This window comes from Pelodiscus sinensis, chromosome 4 (assembly GCF_049634645.1).
Source record: "Pelodiscus sinensis isolate JC-2024 chromosome 4, ASM4963464v1, whole genome shotgun sequence".
Classification (NCBI taxonomy): Eukaryota; Metazoa; Chordata; order Testudines; family Trionychidae; genus Pelodiscus; species Pelodiscus sinensis.
The window spans coordinates 79,852,465-79,874,812 of record NC_134714.1 but is presented as its reverse complement, the minus strand read 5'-3'; the positions used below and the strand labels follow the sequence as shown (position 1 = coordinate 79,874,812).

General features: G+C 42.2%; 1 long non-coding RNA gene across 1 annotated transcript; it reads left to right on the top strand.

Annotated features, from left to right (window-relative positions):
- The first annotated feature begins 6,019 nt into the window (after positions 1-6,019).
- On the top strand, positions 6,020-21,603 carry LOC142828996 (uncharacterized). Its single transcript, XR_012903208.1, has 3 exons — positions 6,020-6,118; positions 14,234-14,305; positions 19,182-21,603. It is a non-coding gene; the product is annotated as an uncharacterized LOC142828996 (long non-coding RNA).
- The last annotated feature ends 745 nt before the right edge of the window (positions 21,604-22,348 follow it).

Below are 22,348 nucleotides of genomic sequence, written 5' to 3'. Positions count from 1 at the left end.
TTAACTTAGATGATAGAGTGGAAGTATGGATTAAATGGAACACATCCTGGTGTTGTCTTAAACTACAAGAAGAACTTCTATAGCTCACAGGCTGAGAATATAATGTACCAAATGCTGGAAAAAGAATTGATTTGTGTGTTCAGTTGATTTTTATATTTGTGTGTTCAGTTGATTCGGTATTTTATATATACCGGAGTGTTTATAATTAAATATATAACATTATCAGACTCAACACTAGTTGTGGAGCACCAAGACCTAAGAATAGATACTCCAGGGAGTCATCCTGCTCTGCTATGGGAGTGGACAAAAATGGCCTACAATACTTGTTCCTTTCCATATGTAACTGCTAATAACCTACAAGATGCTATCAGACAGTGGCATATACAGGCAGTCCCCAAGTTACTCGGATCCGACTTATGTCAGATCTGCAGTTACGAACGGGGCTTTCTTGCCCCAGAGGACGCGAGCAGCGGGACGCCCAGATGCGCCGCAGTCCCGCCGCCCGCATCCTCCGGGGCGAGAAAAGCTGCACCGCGTCTCCCTGGTCTGCTGGGGGGGGAAGCCCCCCCAGCAGACCAGGGAGACGGGGAGCAAAGCCTCGGAGGATGCTGGCAGTGGGATTCCCCCCAGCAGACTAGGGAGACGTGGAGCAAAGCCACGGAGGATGCGGGTGGGACCGCGGCGCGTCTCGGCGGTCCCGCCACCCATGTCTCCCTGGTCTGCTGGGGGGGGGGTGCAGCTAGTGCACCCCCTCCCCCAGGAGACCAGGCTTTTCTCGCCAATGATGTCTGGGGTAGAGCAGCTGGGGTGCTGCTGGGTTGGTCCCGCAGTGCCGCTCCTCGGCGCTACTGGACCAACCCGGCAGCACCCCAGCTGCTCTGTCCCAGGCATCCCCAAGTCAGCCGCTGCTGAAACTGACCAGCGGCTGACTACAGGAAGTCCGAGGCAGAGTTGCTTTGCCCAGGGCTTCCTGGAATCAGCTGCTGATCAGTTTCAGCAGCGGCTGACCTGGGGACACCTGAGGTAGAGCAGTTGGGGTGCTGCCGGGTTGGTCCCCGCAGCGCTGAGGTGCGGCACTGTGGGGACCTAAATGGCAGTGCCCCAGCTGCTCTGTCCCAGGCATCCAAATTCAGCCGCTGTTGAAACTGATCAGCGGCTGATTCCAGGAAGTCCAGGGCAGAGCAGCTCTGCCTCGGGCTTCCTGTAGTCAGCTGCTGGTCAATTTCAGCAGCAGCTGAATCTGGATGCCAGTTCCGACTTACATACAAATTCAACTTAAGAACAAACCTACAGTCCCTATCTTGTACGTAACCCGGGGACTGCCTGTACCGAGTTCTATAACACTGCTCACTGTCACCCTCATCTTTAGAATGAGCTACAAATTGCAACATGCAATTCTGCATTTGACTAATATGAAGGAGGCAGAATAGAGAGAAAAAAATTCAAATTTTCCAGGGTGATAAAAACAAGTTAGAGAATCCATGGATCTTTTAAAAAATGTTGTTTGTTATACTCCAGCAATCTACTTTTCTTTTCTGAACTTGACTGACCACAACAGTAGTATTTGAAAACTCTGCTGACACTTTACCCATCCCTGTGAAATAATCAGTTTGCCAAAGCTGGGAGTCACAACCATGAAGAAGTAAAAGGTTTAACTGGGCAAGGGATCATCACAAATGTAAACATACTTACTAGCATGTGAACTGAATTTTCATTTTAACATCTAAAGTCCTCTGTCGTCTGTGTCATGTATATCTTGAGATATTATCATGCAGGTTGAGTAAGGGCTGAGTGACAAGAACTGTGTTTTGTCTGCCTGATTCTACCACTGACTTACTGTGTGACATGAAAAATAATATTTAGGTCGACATTGTCAAAATGTCTGCTAATTCATAGATTCCAAGGCCAGATGGGACCATGGTAACCATCTACTCTGACTTCGTGCATAACACAGGCCATAGGCTGTCTCACATTTGAACTACAGAACATATTAAAAAGCAAAACAAAAAATGGTTGTGGATACCTCTGTCTCTGGGTGTCCAATCTGAGACCTTTTAAGACCTCACAGTAAGTATATTGTCACTGGCTGGGTGGTCCTTTGAGCAGAGCTGGGCTCACACTTGTCTCTGATCCACCAGGTTAGGCCGCCCAAGGGGAGAGGGGAGTAGTCGTGGCAGCAGCAGAAAGAGTCCTGGGTCCTTTCAATTGTTGTTGCAGTGTGGTACCATGCACTCCATGTGGCTCTAAGGGCTTAAGGTGCACAATGCACTTCAGGTGATACAGAGGGATGGCTACTCTGTCCCTGCCCCTGCCATCTGAGGGTCCCACCGCTTCTGAGGGTGTGGAGCCAGTCCCATCGCATCTTGCCGTGGTGCCCGTGGAAGCTATCATCCCCCTGCACAGGCCATAGAGCTGTGGCCCAGTCAATTGCAAGCCTAACTGATGGGCTGCGTCTAGATTGGGATGATTTTCCGGAAATGCTTTTAATGGAAAAGTTTTCCGTTAAAAGCATTTTCGGAACAGAAAACAAATCTGAGTTGTCTACACTGGCAAAAGCTTTGCGCAAAAGGGACTTTTGCCTGAACGGGAGCAGAATAGTATTTCCGCAAGAAGCACTGATTTCTTACAGTAGGAAGTCAGTGCTTTTGTGGAAATTCAAGCGGACAGTATAGACAGCAGGCAAGTTTTTCCGGAAAAGCGGCTGATTTTCCAGAAAAACTGGCCAGTCTAAACATAGCCATACTGTCTAGGGCTAGGGTCTAGTCTCCCCAAATCTGAGCTCTTCACCACTCAGCAGACAAAGACCCAGTAGCACCAGGGTCAACTTGGTGTTCAGCCACCTGGCTGCCCAATGCCAGGAAGAGTAAACTTCATATCCTGGCAGCAGGTGGCCATTGTGAAGCAAGGCTCCAGCACAGTAGTTCAGAAAGACTCCACTGTGAGTGAGAACGGTGCTCAGCAAGCCAATCCTGCCCCTGGTACTGCACCAGTTCATCCACCCCAGTGCCTGTGAGCACAGCTGAGGTGATGCCAGAGAGGAAGAGAATTAACAAGTAAGGCAGAGGAAGGAGGGAGTAGAAAGAGGTACAGAGGAAGAAGCTGGCCTTAGGCAATTGCAGTCATTGTCACTGCCACACAGCTGCCTGCGCTCCCAGCCCTCCCACTTCTCCATTATATCTGACTTGTCAGTTCTCTGGGTGCCCAGGACTGTTACCCTCTTGCCTCCAATGAGAGATTAGTTTGTACTTAACTGAATAACTCTTAGCACAAGGAAACAGAAGGATTATATCAAACAAAATCAGAACAGGATTCCTAGGGTATGTCTACACTGAAACACTATTTTGAAATAACTAGCAGTCTAGCATGATTCTGAAATAACTTAGTCCATGTCTACACAGCAGGCAGTTATTTCGAAATAGTGTCAAAATACTGTCAAACTGGAGGACTTCTTACTCCGACTCCTGTAACCCTCATTGTACAAGGAATAAGGAAAGTTGGAGGAAGAGTGCTCTATTTCGAAATAAGCGCTGTGTAGATGCTCCCTATTTTGAAATCAGTTATTTCAAAATAAGATATGCAATTGACGTAGCTCAATTTGTGTAGCTTATTTCGAGTTAAGCCCTGCAATGTAGAAAATAAACTTAACTTGCTGGGCTAACCTCCAGTCTCAATAAGTTTCTCTCACCATTTTTAAATAATCCTGGTTGTAATTCTGTTCTTTGCAACTATAATTGTACTGCCTGATTATTTTCTATGTATAGGGTATCTTCTTTTCCTTTTACTTACATCACCAAAGTTCATTGTTTGTTACCTTAGTAAGGACAAACTCATGGGTTATTTTCTTATGGTTTTGCTGGCCTTTTGATTTCACATTCCCCTATTGACTTCATATGTAAATGGAGCTTCTGTTGTGCTAGCTTACAATGCTTAATTTACTTGCTGACAGACACAGGCGAATAAACATACTTTGATGGAAAACCTTGCTGGCTTTGCCTTGATACAGATTTTAGAACATATTTTCAGTATAGATACATAACTTATTAGACCATATCTTTATATGGATTTCACATCAATGTTAATGACCAATTGATGAAGGTTTAAAACCTCACATGATTTTCATTAGTGAACCAGGATATACATAGTGGTGTCAGAATATTCTTGCTTTTTTATCAGTTGGCATTTTGGGGTTCTAAGAGTCAAATCACCTTCCTATGATACCTCTTCCAAACCCCCCACATCCCAACCTCTCTCCTCGCCTCACCTCTCTCTTCCACTGCTCTCACTTCCAAATAATCCTCAATAAACCCATCCCACAAACTGCTGCACCATCTCCCAAAACTTCTCCTATTCTTCATAAGCCAATCAACCTCTTACCATCATATCTTCTTCCCATTCTACCTCTATTCCACATCAACACCATCTCCCCAAAGAAACCGAAACCTGTTGCACACTCCCAAAATATGATCCGTCTATTCTCCAAAGTCTCACATCCCTCACCCCCAAATCCCCCTCTACTACTGTTCACCCATCCAAGCCCTACTCCCCAATAAATCTACATCTTGGAACCTCCCTTACTTCCCCTCTCTCCCCAGTCCACATCATCCCCAAAAACACATGATTCCCCTCTTCCTCCCTTTGCTCCACCATCCTTTCTCTCCCCCCTGCCCTGCCCTGCCCAGGACTTTCTGGCTATGTCTGCACTCGTGACTTCTTGCACAAGTATGGCCATTCTTGCGCAAGAATCCGCAGAGCGTCCACACTGCCCGCCCGCTCTTGCGCAAGGAAATTTACAGTACGGCGTGGTAAGAGAGGGCTTCTTGCAAAAGAGCTACACTCTTTTTTAACAGGTGTAAGCCCTCTTGTGCGGGAGCTCTTGCGCAAGAGGGCAGTGTGGACACTCAGCAGGGATTTCTTGCACAAGAAAGCCCTATGGCTAAAATGGCCATCAGAGCTTTCTTGCGCAAGAGAGCTTCCACACTGCCATAGGCGCTCTTGCGCAAAAGCACAGCTCGCACATGGCAGTGTGGATGTTTTCTTGCGCAAGACTTCTTGCACAAGAACTCTTGCGCAAGATGTTCTTGCGCAAGAAGCCGCCAGTGTAGACATAGCCTCTGTGGCTCCCAGATTACTATCTCTTAGGTCATATCATGAGAAACAACAGCAAGCTATCTCTGGGCACAGGGACACTCCAAAAGCCTTCCTTAACCACAATCAGGTCATTATATAACCCAAACACCTATTGGGTGTGGTTCACTGTCCCATGTAGTGCCATTTAGCTCACTTAAAAAACAGAAAGAATGAGTATGCTCTATGGTCTTAGCTGAGCCCCAGCTGACTATTAGCTCAAGTGGTAGAGGTTCCCAGGTGCACTTCTCTCTCTGTGTGTTGAACTTGCACTCAGTGTTGCAATCCCTGTCCTCACAGTGACCTTTTCCTTCTCCCAATGCCTTTACTATACCTCCCTTTTTCATCTGAGCTGCACAAATTGTATTATTTTTGGCTACGTCTAAACTGGCATGATTTTCAGCAAATGCCTTTAACGGAAAAGTTTTTCCGTTAAAAGCATTTGCGGAAAAGAGCATCTAGATTGGCACAGACACGTTTCTACAAAAGCACTTTTTGCAGAAAAGCATCCGTGCCAATCTAGACGCGGTTTTGTACAAGAAAGCCTCGATAGCCATTTTCGCCATTGGGGCTTTTTTGCACAAAACAGTTTTTAGCTGTCTATACCGGCCCTCTTGTTCAAATACATTTCCAGAAAAGGGCTTTTGCCTGAATGGGAACGTCAAAGCATTTGCGCAAGAGCACTAATTTCAGACAGTAGAACGTCAGTGCTTTTGCGCAAAATCAAGCGGCCAGTGTAGACAGCTGGCAAGTTTTTGCGCAAAAGCAGTTGCTTTTGCGGAAGAAATTTCCAGTCTAGACTCAGCCTTTGGGTACCTTTACACTTTAAATGGAGTTCTGCAGCTCCCTGCTGTGGCCTAGCTGTAAACTCCAACAAATCCTGATCAGGACTCAATTACAATTAGTGAGCTCAACTGTGGAAAGTGAGGGAGAGGGAGGCAAATTCAGTCAGTAAGAGGAGACCCTAGAGAGAAGAGTACCTGGCTTAGAGAAGGTAAGTTGAAGATGATCAAAAGAATGGAGTTCCTGTGATGGTCTCTGGGGAGGGGGTAAGGCCCAAGGAGAACCTAGTTAGAAGCCTAGGAGGTCTGGGAACAGAGGGGAGGCTGTATTAACCACAGGTTCTGGGAAACTGCAGAAGGGTTTTGGAGGCACAAAATGGCCAATAGAAATATGTCTAATGAACCAGACCCAGCTGCTTAATATAGTATCCCTTGGTTGGACCTCAGAGTAGAGGGTGGGTTTGAGTTTTCCTATGAGCCCCAGAAAATGGGTAGAAAAGCCCCAACAGAAAGATTATTGAGTCTCAGGGCTGGTTTGAGAATTGAGTCCAGAAAATTCATTGAGGAATAGTCTGAGAGGGGTGAAAGGATTGTTTGTTGTGGTATTTTGACTTTTAGCTGGATGACTTATCCTGGAAAGGGTCTGAGACTTAGCCAGAGACTGAGAGGCAGACTGATACAAGCTGTTACAGGAACAAAGTGGTGGTAAATAGTTAGAGGCAAAGGCCTTTGTAGTGCCCTGCTCCAATATCAAAGCTATAGCAGTGGGTGCAACTGCTTACATGGGCACTTTTTTTTTTTTTTGGACAATATAAAAGGTCTTAACTTGTCCTTTCATCCATATAATGAGGATAGTATTTACTGTTACCCAGGGTACAGCTATACAGTAATTTGAACATGTAAAAAGTTATATCAGAGTTAAGTTATTGATTTTGGTTAATGTGCTTTTGATAGGCTATTTCCTTTGCCAAGGTCAGACAGTGAGGTAATGTGCTTATGATTATAAAAGCAGACCCCAGTACTTTAACCTTTCTCTTGGGTTCACCTTTTTTCCCCAACTGAGCAGAGTCATGGAGTTAAACCATAATGGCTGTATTTTGAGAAGCATTTAGAATGTACCAATACTATCTAAAAGTAAATGGTGGGGTTTTAATCATAATAGACAAAATATTTTAGTAATGAGCCTTTTAAAGTGTCTAAATTTGAAAATTAATTTGGATTAAGATGGTGTGTGAATTGAAAGTAGAAGAGCTACTCCTGATTAATTTCAGGTGTGACTGCTTTTATTTTGGAATATTAGAAGGCCATGTTCTTCTTTAGCTGAATTCATTAAGCTAAACTTAAATAACTGTTCCTGAATAATTCCATGTGTCAACAAGCCCTTAATGAATGGTGATGTGGTTAAAATCCTATGCTTTGAGAGTGCACCTCTCTCCCTAGTCACTAGCAACTAGGTTCTTCTAAAATACTCACTAATTTTTTTTTAATCTTGAATGTCTGAGGCTGGGGGCTAATACTAGAGCCCTGTCAGTGGAGATTCTTCCTAGCAGATCTGCTGTGTCTTATATCTCCACCATGCTGTGCAAAACTCTCCTATCCATGCAGGTTTTTGACTCTCCCACAGTCTCAATGGTAGGATTGTTGTTTATAATATGTCTAAATTGAGTTGGATTTTATGCTTGTTTCTATGTTGTTATAGCAGGGGGTAGCTGTAAATTTAAGGCTGTTCTTTTGCAGTCAGCTGTTAGCAGTGTGGTGTTAAATAGCATTTAATTTGTAATACAAATTCAGAATCTGAAGCAGTGGGAGTATTTGTTTTGTAAATCAAATTAGAAACTAAAAAAAAATCACATTTTTGCAAAGAATAAACAGAAAAGAGAACAATTTCTTCCTGCAATTTTAACCTGCACCAACAAAGGTTCTTCAACAGAGATCATTCCACAGGACTGTAATTGATCTAATTTTGGACATCAAAATACTTCCATTGCCATATATGTATTCTATTTGCATATTTAGTCTCCTTTATATAGGATCCATTTGATGTCCCAATCAGTTTTATACTCCCTTGATTCAATGTATCTGTAAAATGAGCTACACTCAGTCTTGCTTGTAAATTGTCAGCTATCCTCCTCCCCCAAAATGTAATATGGAGGCAATTATAAGAATGGACCACAGTTGTGGGGGCTGGAATCTGAGAGGGCTACATAAACAAAGTATAGGATTGCCTAGGAAAGAAGAGAAAGGGAATTCTTTTTTTTTCACCTTTCCTCCTTTGAGGTGTGCCTGCAGAATCTCTTGAATGGATCTGGGAAAGGAGGCAAGGCACAAAGGTCATCCTAAGAGGTTAGTGCTCAAATAGAGAAAGAAGGAGGTTTGAGGAGTTAGGGAGAAGCCTGAGGCTTGAACAGCTGAGGAGAGGTTGTGTGAAGCAGAGGTTGGGGAAAACAGCTGTGTGTCTGAAGAAGCAGCCCTAGCTGTTCAATGCAGTGTCCCTTGGCTGGAACCCAGAGCAGTTATTGGACCAGAATTCCACTACCATCCTGAGGAAGAGGGGAACAAGCCTGATTGAGTCCAAAGGGGATGAGGCTGAAGAATAGCTCAAGAGAGGGCAGAAGAATCTTTTGCATTGAGATGTTTTTGGATGTATTTCTGTCACCTCAGATGACATCCAGACTGGAGAGTAATTAGCCTGATTTGGCTGTGTCTTAGCCCTCAGGTTATCACAAGGCTAGAAAGGTGATCAAGTGGGGGAGGGCAAGGTACAGCCTGTGGGCCAGATGCGGCATGCCAAGCCTTTCAGTCCAGCCTTCAGTCCACCCCACTGGACCCACAGGCAGGGAGCAGCCCCAGGGCTCAAAGCAGCTGGCTGCTTCTCTGCACTCGGGGTAAGAGGAAGTTTTGGGTACTACAAACCCCCTCCTTTTCCCAAACTCCCTCTCAGACCCCCATGCTCTCTATTGTACCCTATCCCAAGCTCCCTTCTGCACCCAACCTCCATCCCAGACCCCACATCTCCTCCATAGAAAAGTGTGGCCCTTGACCACTCACCAAAATCTTGGAGTGCCCCCCCCATTAGAAGTTATTACCTACCCCTGCCTTACCCTGTATTTAAAATGCTGAAACGATTCCCATTCAAACAGTGTTCTTTTGAGGGGGGGGGGGAGAAAGTGTTCTTGACTATTAACTTCAAAGAAAGTAAGAGGCAATCAGATTGCAGAGCATAAGGTGTGACAGGTATTAGAATTCTCTTGGACACTAAAGAAATATGGCAGTGTTTATCTTACACCAGCAGTCAGGCTTTCTAGTTACTGGAAGAAACCTGTCTCAGACAGAGCAATCAAGCAATATAATCATAGCGAGATTTGTCTGTTCAGTACCGGACTCCATTCTTCACTGTCTAGAATCTTATATAGTCACTTACGCCTGCATAGACTGAGAGAAAATCACTGCCATTCTAATTTGGTAGCATTTTAAACCCACTGTGCACAGATGTAAATGACTATAGAAAAGAGAAGGCAGCAGAGAATCTGGCCCAAACTAAGGATGGTAAGGACTAGTCAACTATCCGATAATCAAATGCTTATCCGATAGTCCAGTTGACTAGTCAATTCCCCCTCCCCCTTGCTGCCTTTATGAGAGGCAAAAATGGGCTGGGGGGGGGGAGGGAAGAGAGGATACTTCAAAACAGCAGCGCCGCACAGCTGATCCCTGTCTCAGTTGTCCGGTGCTGCCCCTTTGAAATGCTGCCATGGTGTTCAAAGCAGGATCTGCATGGCGCTGCCGGGATCAGCTGGGAACTCCCCAGCTGATCCCAGCTCTGCACACTGCATTTCCATGGAACCTGGATCAGCTGGGGAGTTCCCAGCTGACCCCTGGTTCTAGGGAAATGCAGTGTGGAATCTGCGGTCAGCTTGGCATTTCAAAGCAGCGGCAGCACACCATGGAGCCCAGGGTCAGTGGAGGAGACTCGGAGTCTCCCACTGACCTGGGCTTCTTGAGGGCACTTCCTCTTTGAAATGCATAAGAGCCCCCACTGGGGACTCTTCTACATTTCAAAGCTGGCATAAAGCCTGGAGTCAGCGGGGCTTACTACTGGCCCCAGGTAGCACGTGTAGTTCTGCATTCCTCCTTTGAGGCTCCAGTGGGGACTCTTGTACATTTCAAAGGAGGAATGTGGAAGTGCCTATAGACTAGTCGAGTAGCTGATGGACATCGGCTACTCGAGTAGTAAAGTAACCGATATTTAATGTCCTTAGCCCAAACACCTTACCAGGCTCAATCTGACAATAAGAGATGGCGGATATCTTGTAAATAGACAGATATATATTTGGGTTCTCCTAAACAAATTCCCCAGCATTATAGGTAGGCTTTAGTGAACTGTAATGAATTGCAGAGTAGGATGGTGGTTAGTCTCCCATTTCTCTATTAACTCTAATTATAGTTTGGTAGAGATGTTTTATTCTCTCAAAACACACAATGTCTTCAAAGTCCAGAAACCCCTTAGAGTGTCAAGGTGAATTGACTCAATATTAGCACTAAGTTATTTGGTTTGCTCTGTTTATAAACTTGATTGACTCTGAAACAGGATAACTATCAGGCTGGAATTCACTTTCTGCAACAATTACAGGAGCTCAGTCTGTCTCCAGTTATGACTTACAATAATTCATAAGGGCTGATCATTCTGCTATGGCTAATTGTACACCACCCTGAGATACTTGTCACAAAGAATGTTTGGCACGTTGTTGCCAATGTCAGGCAACCACTTAAATAGCTCTAGTAGATCCATTGCTTCTGAGACGTGACAAATGATGAAATAAATGAATTTGAAGTAATAAGGACAGAGTCTCTAATTAAGTTTTTGGCTGTCTACTGCATTCTGTCTTTTGCCATCTGTCCTCTAGATTGTAAACTGAGACAGAGGTTGTCTATCTGGTATGGTAGAGCTAGAAATCCACTGTCGCTTAATAAATAAACCTAAAAAAATCTTTGTGTTTATAGCCAGAAGGACCCATTAGATTATCTAATCAGACTCAGCATATATTACAGGCAATTCCATTTCACCCAGTTATCCCTGAATTGAGCCCAACAACTTGTTTGGTAAAAGTGTATTTTTTTAAAAAGCATCAAATCTTGATCTGAAGCTATTTCCTTCGGTAGTATATTTTGGTGATTAATCAACAAAGTTAGACACAAAATAGCTGTTAAAAATTGTTTGTCTGATTTCAGCTTCTAGCCATGGGTTCATGATTTAAAGAGCTATTTAGTACCTGGTAGCCCTCCCCCCACTCGCGGATGATGCTTATACACTGCACTCAAGTCCCTCTTCAATAGTCTTTTTTGATAAATTAAACGGATTGTGCTCCAAGTCATTCACTTACATGGCATTTTCTCTCGCCCCGGAATCACTTTTGCAACTGTTCCAATTTTTCAACATTTTTAAAATGTGAACATCAGAACAGCCTGCAGTATTTTAGGGTTGAGCTGCAATACCATAGACAGAGAGGTAAAATCACCCTTACGTGATATTCATCTGTTTCTGCACCCAATCATCAAAAGTGTGTGTGTGTGTGTGTGTTTGCCACAGCCTTGCACTGGTAGCTCATGTTGAATTCCTTGTCAGTGATTGTTAAATACTTTTCAAAGTCACAGTTTCCCAGGAGGCTATCCCCCATCCTGTAGGTATTGCTTACTTTCAGTTTGTATGTATACTTTTTTGCATTTGACTGCATTATAATGCATCTTCTTGAATGTCTACAACTTTTATAAAGTGATACACATAGCTTTTTGTGTTCAGTTTGTCCTCTCCATCGTTATTTATTATGCCACTACTTGGTGTAAATTTTATGAGTAGATTTATATTTACTTCAAGATTATCAGATGAAAACATTGAATAGCATTGAGTTCAGCATACATTTTTGGGAAAAGTTCCCTAGAGGCACCACAATTTGGCTTGACAAAGCCCTCTTCGGGTTGATTTAGTTGGAATTGGTCCTGCCTAGAGCAGGGGGCTGGACTTGATGACCTTCTGAGGTCTCTTCCAGTTCTATGGTTCTATTTGATTTCTCATTGGGTCAGTTCTTAATCCATTTAACTTCTCCTTTATTAATATTACAGAGTTTTTATAATCAGGAGTACTAAGTCAAAAGCATTACTGATGTATAGGTATTACATCGTTATCATGGATCTTGTGTGGCATACACATTGGGCTCTCTGTTTGAGAATATTAAGTTGATTTGTAACATGGTAGAACCTCCTCCCCACTTCACTTAAAGGCCAATCCCTTTAAATCATGGGGCACTTGAGGCAGTTGCTAAAGATGTTAAGGACTGTCCTGGGATTCCTTGAATAGGACAACACATTTCACTTCATGTCTGCTAGCCGTGAGTTCGTCCTTTCTATTGGCTGCTGTTGCACACTCTCCTGCTCCACAAGTGGCTATCTATGAGCAACGGGGAACATCATTCAGTACTTAGAATGTACTATGGAATCATACTTTGTGTCTTAAGGGGCAACGGCATGGCTCCAATTGCTAATATTCATGATGCACAGTGAAATGTTCACGGACAAGCTGAAAACCCAAAATGGTGCCTAATAATTTTGAGTAATAAAAAAATAGATAATCATTTGCTTGGGGGCAAATTGCAAAGAGAAAGAAACATGAAACTAGTTAGATTATCCATTTGCTCAGCTCAACATATTGTCTTGGAAACAAGCTGTTGATGTTCAATAGGTCATAATTAATCTTGCAACTGAACTGTATAAAAGCCATTTATAACTTTCCACCAAATAACCACTTTGGCACAGAGTATATTGTTCAGTTTCAGTGAATGAGAGAAGAGGAATTCAAGCACATGAACTGATGTTTCATAAGACTTTGCCCTCTTGTCCGTTCTAATTGAAACCAAGTCTGAACTTTTTTGAGATTGTCTGCACTCAGTGTACTATTGCATTTCTAAATTACTTAAAATGTTTTTGTGTACCATAACCAAGCAATCAGACCACCTCCAAGGAAAAGCAAAGACAAGAGAAAAGAAAAAGGGACTAAGGCTTAGTCTACACTTGCACTTTTGTTGGCAAAACTTTTGTCTGTCAGGACTGTGGGGGAAAAAATACACCCTGACTGTAAGTTTCCCCGCTAAAAGTTCCAGCATGAACAGCTCTCAGTTGGTGGAGAGCAGCCTTGCTGACATAGCTACCTCTTGTTGTGGATGATTTAATTATGCTGACAGGAGAACTCTCTCACACTGAGAGCAAGCGACTACACAGCAAAACTTCCAGTGGCACAGATGTACAGTACTGTCAGCAGTGTAGACCTAGTTTGAGTTGCAGATCCTGAGTACATCTGCATAAACATGGAAGGGAAAATTTTTTACAATGTAGACCAGAGTCTCCAGATCTGGCCCATGTATGTGGCTTTTGGGAGACAAAAATCTGCCTGCTGCTGTCAAGCTGAGAATTCTTAGCTGACATGAATTTTAAACTGACCTCAAGCTAATGAGGCTGGATCCTACACCACCTGCCACCCATTTTATCTGGTGTTACGGACATGTTGGGAATGGAGAGATAGGGAGAGGGTGGAGCAGAGATTATTCTCTCTGGAGCCACATCTAATTGTTCTAACTCAGAACAGCCCCAAGACTGCTGTACTTCATGTAAGTGTTGGGGAAACTTGAGAGTAAAAGAGCCATAAACAGCTTCCTAGCAGTCTTGTGTCTCTACTTTGTTTAATTTACATACTTAAGACCTAAGGTCACACACAGTGAATAATGAACAAGCAAAGGGAATAGCTTGCTAACAGCATCAAAGCAGAAAAGATTGCATAAAGAGTATATGGAATTATAATTCGAGAGTGGAGGTGAATTAAAAATCAAGGTGCATTAATCAATAATTTGCAAACAGGAAGAAAGGGCAAAGTTCACTGAATAAATTGGAAGGAGCTAAAGAACTCATTGCAAATCTTGAGTCCTGTTCTTGACTTTGCTGTGGAAATGCAAGTTGGACTCTCTTAAGGATAACTAACTTGCTGGAAGTAAATGAGTGAGTCAGCAGCAGAGTCAGGAATAGAATTCTGACCCATCTTCAGTCTAATCAACAGATCACGTCTTTATTGTTCTGGTCATAAGGTCCTCCCCCACCTGCCAAGGAACCATTATGTTTTGTTAGAAATATGTTTTATAATCCTGAGCTTCTTTCTCACCAGAACTCAGACTAGTATTTAAATGGAGGAGGATTCTGGACACCTGTCTTCTAATTCCAGCTTTGCCACTTACTCACATATTCACTATCATATCACTTACATGCCCTTTTACTTATTTGGCATCATTTAGCACCCGATGAGAAGTTGGACACTATACAGGACACTAAGGAATTGAGCAAAGAAAAGGCATGCAACAAAATTGGTAAGGAGTCATCTATGGTAATTTGAGTTAGAAAAGGAAATAGTGCAGGGGTTCCCAACCTGGGGTACTCATACTCCCAGGGAGTACGAGAAGCTTGTCAAGGGGATATGGGGAATATTTGGTAAATAACTAGATTATCCTAATTGAAATATTCTCAAAATAGTAGTGTTAGTGAAAAAAGTTGTAGATTCTAGAGTCTAGAATTTATTTCCTTTCATATTGAATAGGGGTATGGGAAGGTTTACTAAAGCCAAGGGGGCATGGGGACCGAAAAAGTTTGGGAACCCCTGAAATAGTGTTTAATTTCTGTTTCTGGTACCGGAATTTAAAAGAAAAATCTTCCCATTTATTTTCTAATTTATGCTCCACTTGATAAATGATTGCTTTTAAGGGTGCATTGGAAGTATAAGATTATGATCTTTTCTAACTATCCTGTAAAGCACTGGACAAAATAGTATTTATCAGATTGCAATGGTGTCATCTTCACCTCTCTGCTGGCCTAAAAAGGAACCTAAAAGCTCAATTACTATAGTAAAGTTAATGAGATTTCTTTAGGTCTAGTCAGTGGTCTTTGAGCAGGATGTTAGGACTTTAGTTCTAAACCTATTGGCTACATCTTCACTACAGTGTTCTTCTGGAAAAAGTCTGTAGTGCTAGTTTTTTTCGCAAAGGCTTCTTATGCAAGAGCACATCCACACATCAAAGCACCTCACTTTTGCAAGACTCTTTTTGTAGAAGAGAGCTTCCACACTGCATGGACACTCTTATCCAAGAAAGCTCTTATGGCCATTCACAGAATGGCCTTCAGAGCACCCGTGCTTTTTCCCATAGAGATTTCTTATGCAAGAAACCTCTCTGGAGCATCCGCACTTGCCTTCTTGCACAATAGCTGTAGTGCTAAAAGCAGTTATGCCTCAGAAAAGGAAATTTACCTACAGCCATTTAACTGCCCATTTAATTGTGCAAGAGCTCATTTGAGGTGTGGATGCTCCCCAGGTTTTTGTGCAAAAACCTTGTAGTGTAGACGTAGACATTGTGTGTTAGATTGCTCAAGATCATGGTGGCTGGTTATATTTGGGGGAGGAATTTAAGCAGCCTTTTCCTTTTTCTTGGTGTATATATAAACTGACCTGATATTGTTTAACAGAACATCTTGTTGTCATCACTTTCATTGAGTCTCTAAGCATGCATGTGCCTATGTGTGCACACTCTAACAATGAATAAAATAATTTTGAACAGTCTACTTTCTTTTCCCCTCGCAAATTACTACCATTTGCAGTAGCTTGACATCTGCTTTCATGCTGCTGAAGAAAACAGTTTTCTAAAGCTGCATATAAACCCATCAGCATGTGCAGCAGCGAAGATGACAGTTTAATTTAAATACCACATCCGACAGGCTTGGATCTAAAAGGACACATTCCCTGGTTGCACACATGTGTTTTGATATTTCAGTTTGCCTTTACCATCTCTCCAAGGAGACTTGCTGCTGTGCCCTGTGTTTTCCTAGCCACTGCTTTGAGAGAGGGCTGGGAGACAATCAATGGTAACTAATGCTGTGTTAGCTGTGATGCGGAGCTGTAAGTTATACATGATTGAGCCACATTCTAACAGACAGCTTCATTATGAGTAGGCCATTCCTCATCTAACTCAAAATCAAGCTTTTCTTTCACAGAGTAGGGGAAGACAGATAAAATGTTGTTTTAGCTCCTTGTTACAAAATCACATCATCACTCTTTGCTCCATGCCAACGATCCTGAAAGACTCAAAACTGGGGTGACATTAGGTCTGTAGTCTGATTTGTGTATACAGGTTGAACTTCTGTAAACCGGAGCTCTCTGCTCTGGTAACAGACCTTGGATGTCTCAGGGTTAGGGAGTCCTGTGTAGGGCCTGCCGGCCAGGAGGGCAACTGGGATGCCCAGCCGGACCAGGCAGCCTAGTGGAGCTGGTGGCAGGCTCTGGATGGTGGCTGGCCACGTTTGGGGGGAGCACAAATGACCTTTCGTGGTCTGGAAAAATCCCCCATCCATGACTGGTGAGGTCCCAAGGGTGCTGGACCAAGGAGGTCCAACCTGTGGTGTGTGTAATGGTACTGCCAGAGCAATAAGCCACTAATTGCAGTTATGATATACCACTGGGAACCTGAAAATCCATGTCAAGAATTCTCACATTCCAAAAAAGGTGCAGAGGATGTTGAGGAACCAACTTGTCATGGGCCTTCTCTTGATAATAAGAGGAACAAGAGACTTTGGTCTGGTTCTTCAGCTGCTGTAAATCGGCATAGCTCCATTCCAATTGTTGGAATTATACCAGGCCAAACCTACAGCTTTGATACATCTGAAGCAAGGCTGGAGGGAGAGATTACACTTTTTTTGTGTCAGTTTTATACTAAAAAACTATTGCGGTCTGATGGTATGAGAGAACAAAACAAGAGCTACATAGCAAGGACCCCTCTCTTCCCCCATTTGGGCCCCATGCATGTATTCAGACATAACCCTAGTCCTTTAATTGGAGGAGCCCAAAGAATGCATGTATGCCTGAGAGAGGGGATGTGGAGGAATAAAACTAGTCCTAAACAGGGACAGTGTGCGATACACTGTGTAACTGTCACAGACATTTTGCTGACGTATAAATCCCCTGGAAGAATTGTGGAAATTGGAGGGGTCAATATGCATCTCAATTATGGACTCAAGGCACAATGGATCTAGTCCTGACAACTGAATAAACATAAAGCAAAATTATTACAAGGGGCTGGAGGATTTAATGTTTGGTTCTAAAGGTATGTCTACACTGCAATACTATTTTGGGATACCAAAGTATTCCAAAATAGCTATTCCGCGTCATCACAGCAAGCCTGTTATTTAAGGCTTGCTATTCCAATGTCCCTGTAAACCTCATTCCTTGAAGAGTAAGGGATGTTTTGGAATAGTGCTTGATTTCAAAATCTGTCTCTGTGCAGACTGCACCAAATTATGGAAATAAGCTATTTTGAAATACCATTGAAATAAGATACACAATTTGAGCTACACAAATTGCATATCTTATTTTGAATTATGGTGCAGTGTAGATGAACCCTTAGTGATTTTAGGTGCATGAGTTCAATTGAAACTAGTGGGATCTCTGCTACTAATTGTAATTAGTGGCCTTTGAAAATTCCTTACTAGATTAATTTATTGTATTTTCATATTTAAACAAACAAACCCACTCCTTTAGGAGTTTTAAGAGTTAGGTGCTGATCAGTGTGTGAAGAAGCTTGCTATAGGCTTATTCTGCCTTTTGAAAGGGATGGATTTATGAGAAGAGGGGGATCTACAGATTAGTTTGGCTGAATAATGACTATGGGCACACAGGACATATTTACAAAGGTTTGGAGAATATGAACATCAAGGAGGGAGATAAATTGTTTTTAGGGTATAATTAGGACTAATAGGAAGAAATTATAGTTATGAAAATGTAATGGGACAGTTCCTACAGACAACAGGCCTCATCCTGTTACCGTTGACTTCAATTGGAGCAGAATCTGGCCTGTAATTTATTACTGTGAATGCTTTTCTAAAAGGAATTGTGTGCTTCCACTGCATCTGATCTGTGGCTAAACAGAAATTGTTACCCTCTTCAGGTATGTCTAAACCATGGGATAAGGTTGAATTAAGATACGCAACTTCAGCTACATTAATTGCATAGCTGAAGTTGAAGAACTTTAACTTGATTTTTGGTGTTGTCCATACTGCAGGAAGTCAAAGGGAGAACACTCTCACTTCGACTTCCCTTACTCCTCATGGAAGCAGGACTACCAGCATCAATCAGAGTGCCCCTCTCAGTTGGAATTAGTGTGTCTTCACTAGAGCTGCTAATTTGAACCCTGGAAGATCGACAGAGGCAGTTTTGATCTTCTCTGTACCGTAGACATACCCATAGAGATGTCAACAGGGGCCCTCTGACTTTTAACTTTAACAAAGCCAGCATTTTGCCCCAAGATTGAAGTTGGGGGAAATATTTTGAAAGAAATGTATTTGGCAAAAATAAAGCAAAACCCTGGAAAAAATCAAAATGGTTGTCTTGACACTTTCAAAATGGAACATTTTTTAATTTTTCAAGTCAAAGTGACTTTTCACTTCAAATGTTACACAAACACACATTTTTAAAAAGTAGCATGTGGGGGACTTGAACAAAATGTGTTGTTGAGTCTGGAATTGAAGTGGTTTGTATGGTGGTAGGTTTTTTTTTGGGGGGGGGGTCACTAAAACACTCTTTCTCTTGCCCTCTCCCCCACAAAGGCAACAAAAATACATTTATTTCAATTCAGCCATGGAACCCAAACCTCAGTTGTTTCCACTGCTCTTTGATCAAGGCATAAGAAGTATGGCAAGAACAAGAAAATGCCTCTCCTGATCATTGTGTTCTTATTGATTTTTGAAGTATGTGAACCTGTGGGATAGAGTTATATCAGGAGTGAACTTAGTCCAAGACATTTAAGGCTATGTCTTCTCTACGGACCTTACAGCAGCACAATGACTGTAAGATCTTTCATGTAGTTGCTGTGTACTGGATGGAGAATCTCCCACTATCATAATTAAACCACTGCTAACAAGCAGGGAATGTTCTCCCACTCACTGCTGTCCACTGTGACACTTTTGTAGGTCACATTTTGAACAGACAAGAGAGTGATACTTTCTGCTTTTCAACTGAAAAAAAATTGATTGACAAACGTGTGAGTGTAGCTAAGTGGTCTCCAACCTTTTTACACCCAAGATCACTCTTTAAATGTCAGGGCAATCCCTTCCCTGAGACCCCACCCCTTGAGGCCCTGCCCTCTCCCACTCTTTCTGTGGACTACTGTAGATAAAGCCTAATTATCACTCCTTTCCTTCTGGTAGGTGGAACATAGACATTCCTCCCATGCCTGCTCTTCCTGAAATCTCATTCTGCTGCTGTCACCCTAGGGATGACAACACTTAAAAGACATGAAGAGATGCTTCCAACTGACAGTCAGCATTGTTCTAATTATTTAGCCTGTAGATCTGTTGCCCTTGGTCTTGGTTTGAATGTGAGATATAATCCTAGGTGGGATGCATGCACTACAGATGTACACACATTTCTGTATATAGGGAAATATCTACTATGTGCTTGGAGTGGAGTCTCCCAGCCTCACAATCTTAACAAAATGGTAGGATGCCTTAAATGTGTACTTTGTATAACTGGAAAGACAAGATGGATGAAATAGATATGCCGGTCCCAAGATATTACAACAACACTGTACACTCTATATGCTGTAGTTTATCTATTGCACTGTTTTTATTAGAATTTTCCTTGCTTCCTGATTCTGCTTCTTATTTCAGTCTGACTTCTCCTTTTCCCTGTTCTCTGCTCCATTTGTCATCCTATATTTCACTGGTTTTTCTGTACGTCTTTTAACATGGTGCTGGAAAAAATCCTGACCACTCCTATCAGTAGTACATCTGGGCTTGTATAAAGAACTGTAGATGGTGGTGTTTGCATGGGGGGGGGGGGGGGGGGAGAAGCTTCTAAGGATATTGCATGCCTGAACAACAAAAAAATTTCTTTCCAGTTTTCAAGCTCTGATTTGTAATCAAAGTAATGTGGCTTGTGTATATATTAGAGCAAAATGAGCTTTTATTTCCTATGATGCTTAGCTGTTTGAAAACAAGCCTGTTTAGATTAACTTTAAAAAATGTATCTACATATAACATAATAGGCATAATTTAATTATGAACACTGTGCCCTTTAAGCCGCAAGTGGAAAAGCAGCTATTAAAATAGTCACCGTGACAAAACTAACCTAGGTGCTTTCTGTGCCAAATTCTGCACATAAGCAGAAAAATCCATGTTGCAAAAGGCAATGGAAAAACAAGTGGGATTTCTAGAATACCACACTCTGAAGTCAGTTTAGTCAAGCTAGTGTAACTGTTTAGAGAGTTTGGCCCTAAATATTTAATATGGAGGCTCTCAGTTCCACACAATGAAAGAAGAAATTAAGTGAGGGAAAAATAAGTATTTGGGATACATGTGTACAGTAATGCTGAGTAAAACAATTTGTATAAACACTTTGTAAGAATGGGTGAAACTCTTCTTGATGAAGTCCAAATAGCATTTGTCAGACCCAATGAACCACAGTTACTACATGGAGGGATGCAAAATGATCATAAAGCCCTCCTGACCATGACAGAGAAAAAGCCTTTTCAGAGAAACTTGTCCTAAAAAGCTTTGCCTACTGGCTTCCAGTGTGTGTCTGAGGACTGGAGGATTGGTCTGGGTGTGATACAGTTATCTAAGCTGACCTTTTGTTTCCATGGATCATAATATTATGGCTGAACTTCTTAGCTCCACCAAAACCCTTCAGAGGGCTTATTTGGACTTTATAACATTTATCTACCCTCTCCTGCACCATCCCGGTTACTAGGATAATCTTTACTGCATGTATAACTGAGACCCAGATACCTTAATTGAATTGGCGTTCCCATACCACTCCTTTGGAAATGTCAGCATGATATGTATCGTGTGGCACAAGGTTAAACAAAGGTATTCCTGCAGTAAGAGAAATTCTTACCACTTGATCTGGTGGTAAAATACAATTCTCCCAAATGTTGTGCCTTGGCTAAAATACAGTAAGTCAGATCAATGTACAAAAGGCTGCAAGAACTGTAATGTCTGTGTTTGTCTCAATTTTTGTACTATCTTGATTTATACACTAGAGAGGAGTCTGACAAAAGCTTCTACTTAAGTTTGTGTTTTTGTACGGGAAATGTCTGTACCAGGGCACAAATGTATTTCTCTTCAGTGGGGGCTATTTCTTTTTTGTATTTCATCTTTACAATACATGCTGCTCCAACACTACAGCTGTTTAGAGGATCATTGGAAGAATTTTTCATAATTGGTAAATTGTGCTTATTTTTTACACTCCTACTCATACAGCTGAACTGTTCCTTCTCAGACTTTCTAAATGTATCTGACTATAATCACAATGAAGCAGATGCTCAGCCAGGAACATTTCAGCTGCAAATGAAAATAAATTGGAAAGCTGTGAGTGGCTCAAAATATGGAGTTAGAATAGAAACACTCTGTGACCTTAATTGTGGTTGTCATTACTGCTCCTGTTATAATATATTTATATATCAATCATACAGAAATTTCTTTAGAGTACAAATCTGATTTATAGGTTTGAGACAACTTAATAAATGTACCTGTCACTTTCTCAGAATGAATAGCCTGTTTGGGACCATTCCTTGTAGTGCTAAGCTGATGATGGCTCACAGCTCTGTCTATGTGCAAACCCAACCACCTTAACATTAAATTTTAATAATGATCAAATTACTTTTTTGTGTGTGCGCCTGGGACTCCCATCATACATCTCCTGAACTGAACAGAAAGTTGTTAGGACTGAAAGGGGTGGGGGGTGGGAGGGTGTCTGCATCCTCAGTGGAAGAGATGCAACATCAAGGTCACAGCTGCATCTAGAAGTAGGGCTGGATTAAATAAGTGAGAAGGATTTCAATTTCATCCTCATTTGACATGCTTTATTTTATTTTTCTATTACTGAAAGCGGACCAAGCCTTTGAGTAAAGAAATAAAATAAAAGCGGTCTATACTTGCATGTACGCTCGTAATTAAGCTTAAATAATTTAGCAACAGCTTTATCCTTTTCATTTTTAAATACATCACATTAATCAATTCATTATTGATTAACGATATCATAATTCAATATTCCACTTCTTCTGAGATGAATCTTGCAGGGTCTTCCCAAATCAAAAGGTGACCTTTTTTTTATGAATGACTAAAAGTGTGAGGGCTAATTTTTCCCCTCCACCTCCTTCCCCCCCAACCCCAGAGCAGGGCTACTCAACATGCAGCCCACGGCCCAGCCTGTGGGTGGTATCCTTTGAACATTGCCTCCACTAGGAATATGCTCCACAACGGCCAGTCAATATAATGGTCTTTTGTTGATATGCGTTTTAGTAGTTCAATTCCTGGACTGCCATTGCTCATTAAAAATGCTGTCACATGGATGGAAATTGGGTAAATATTCC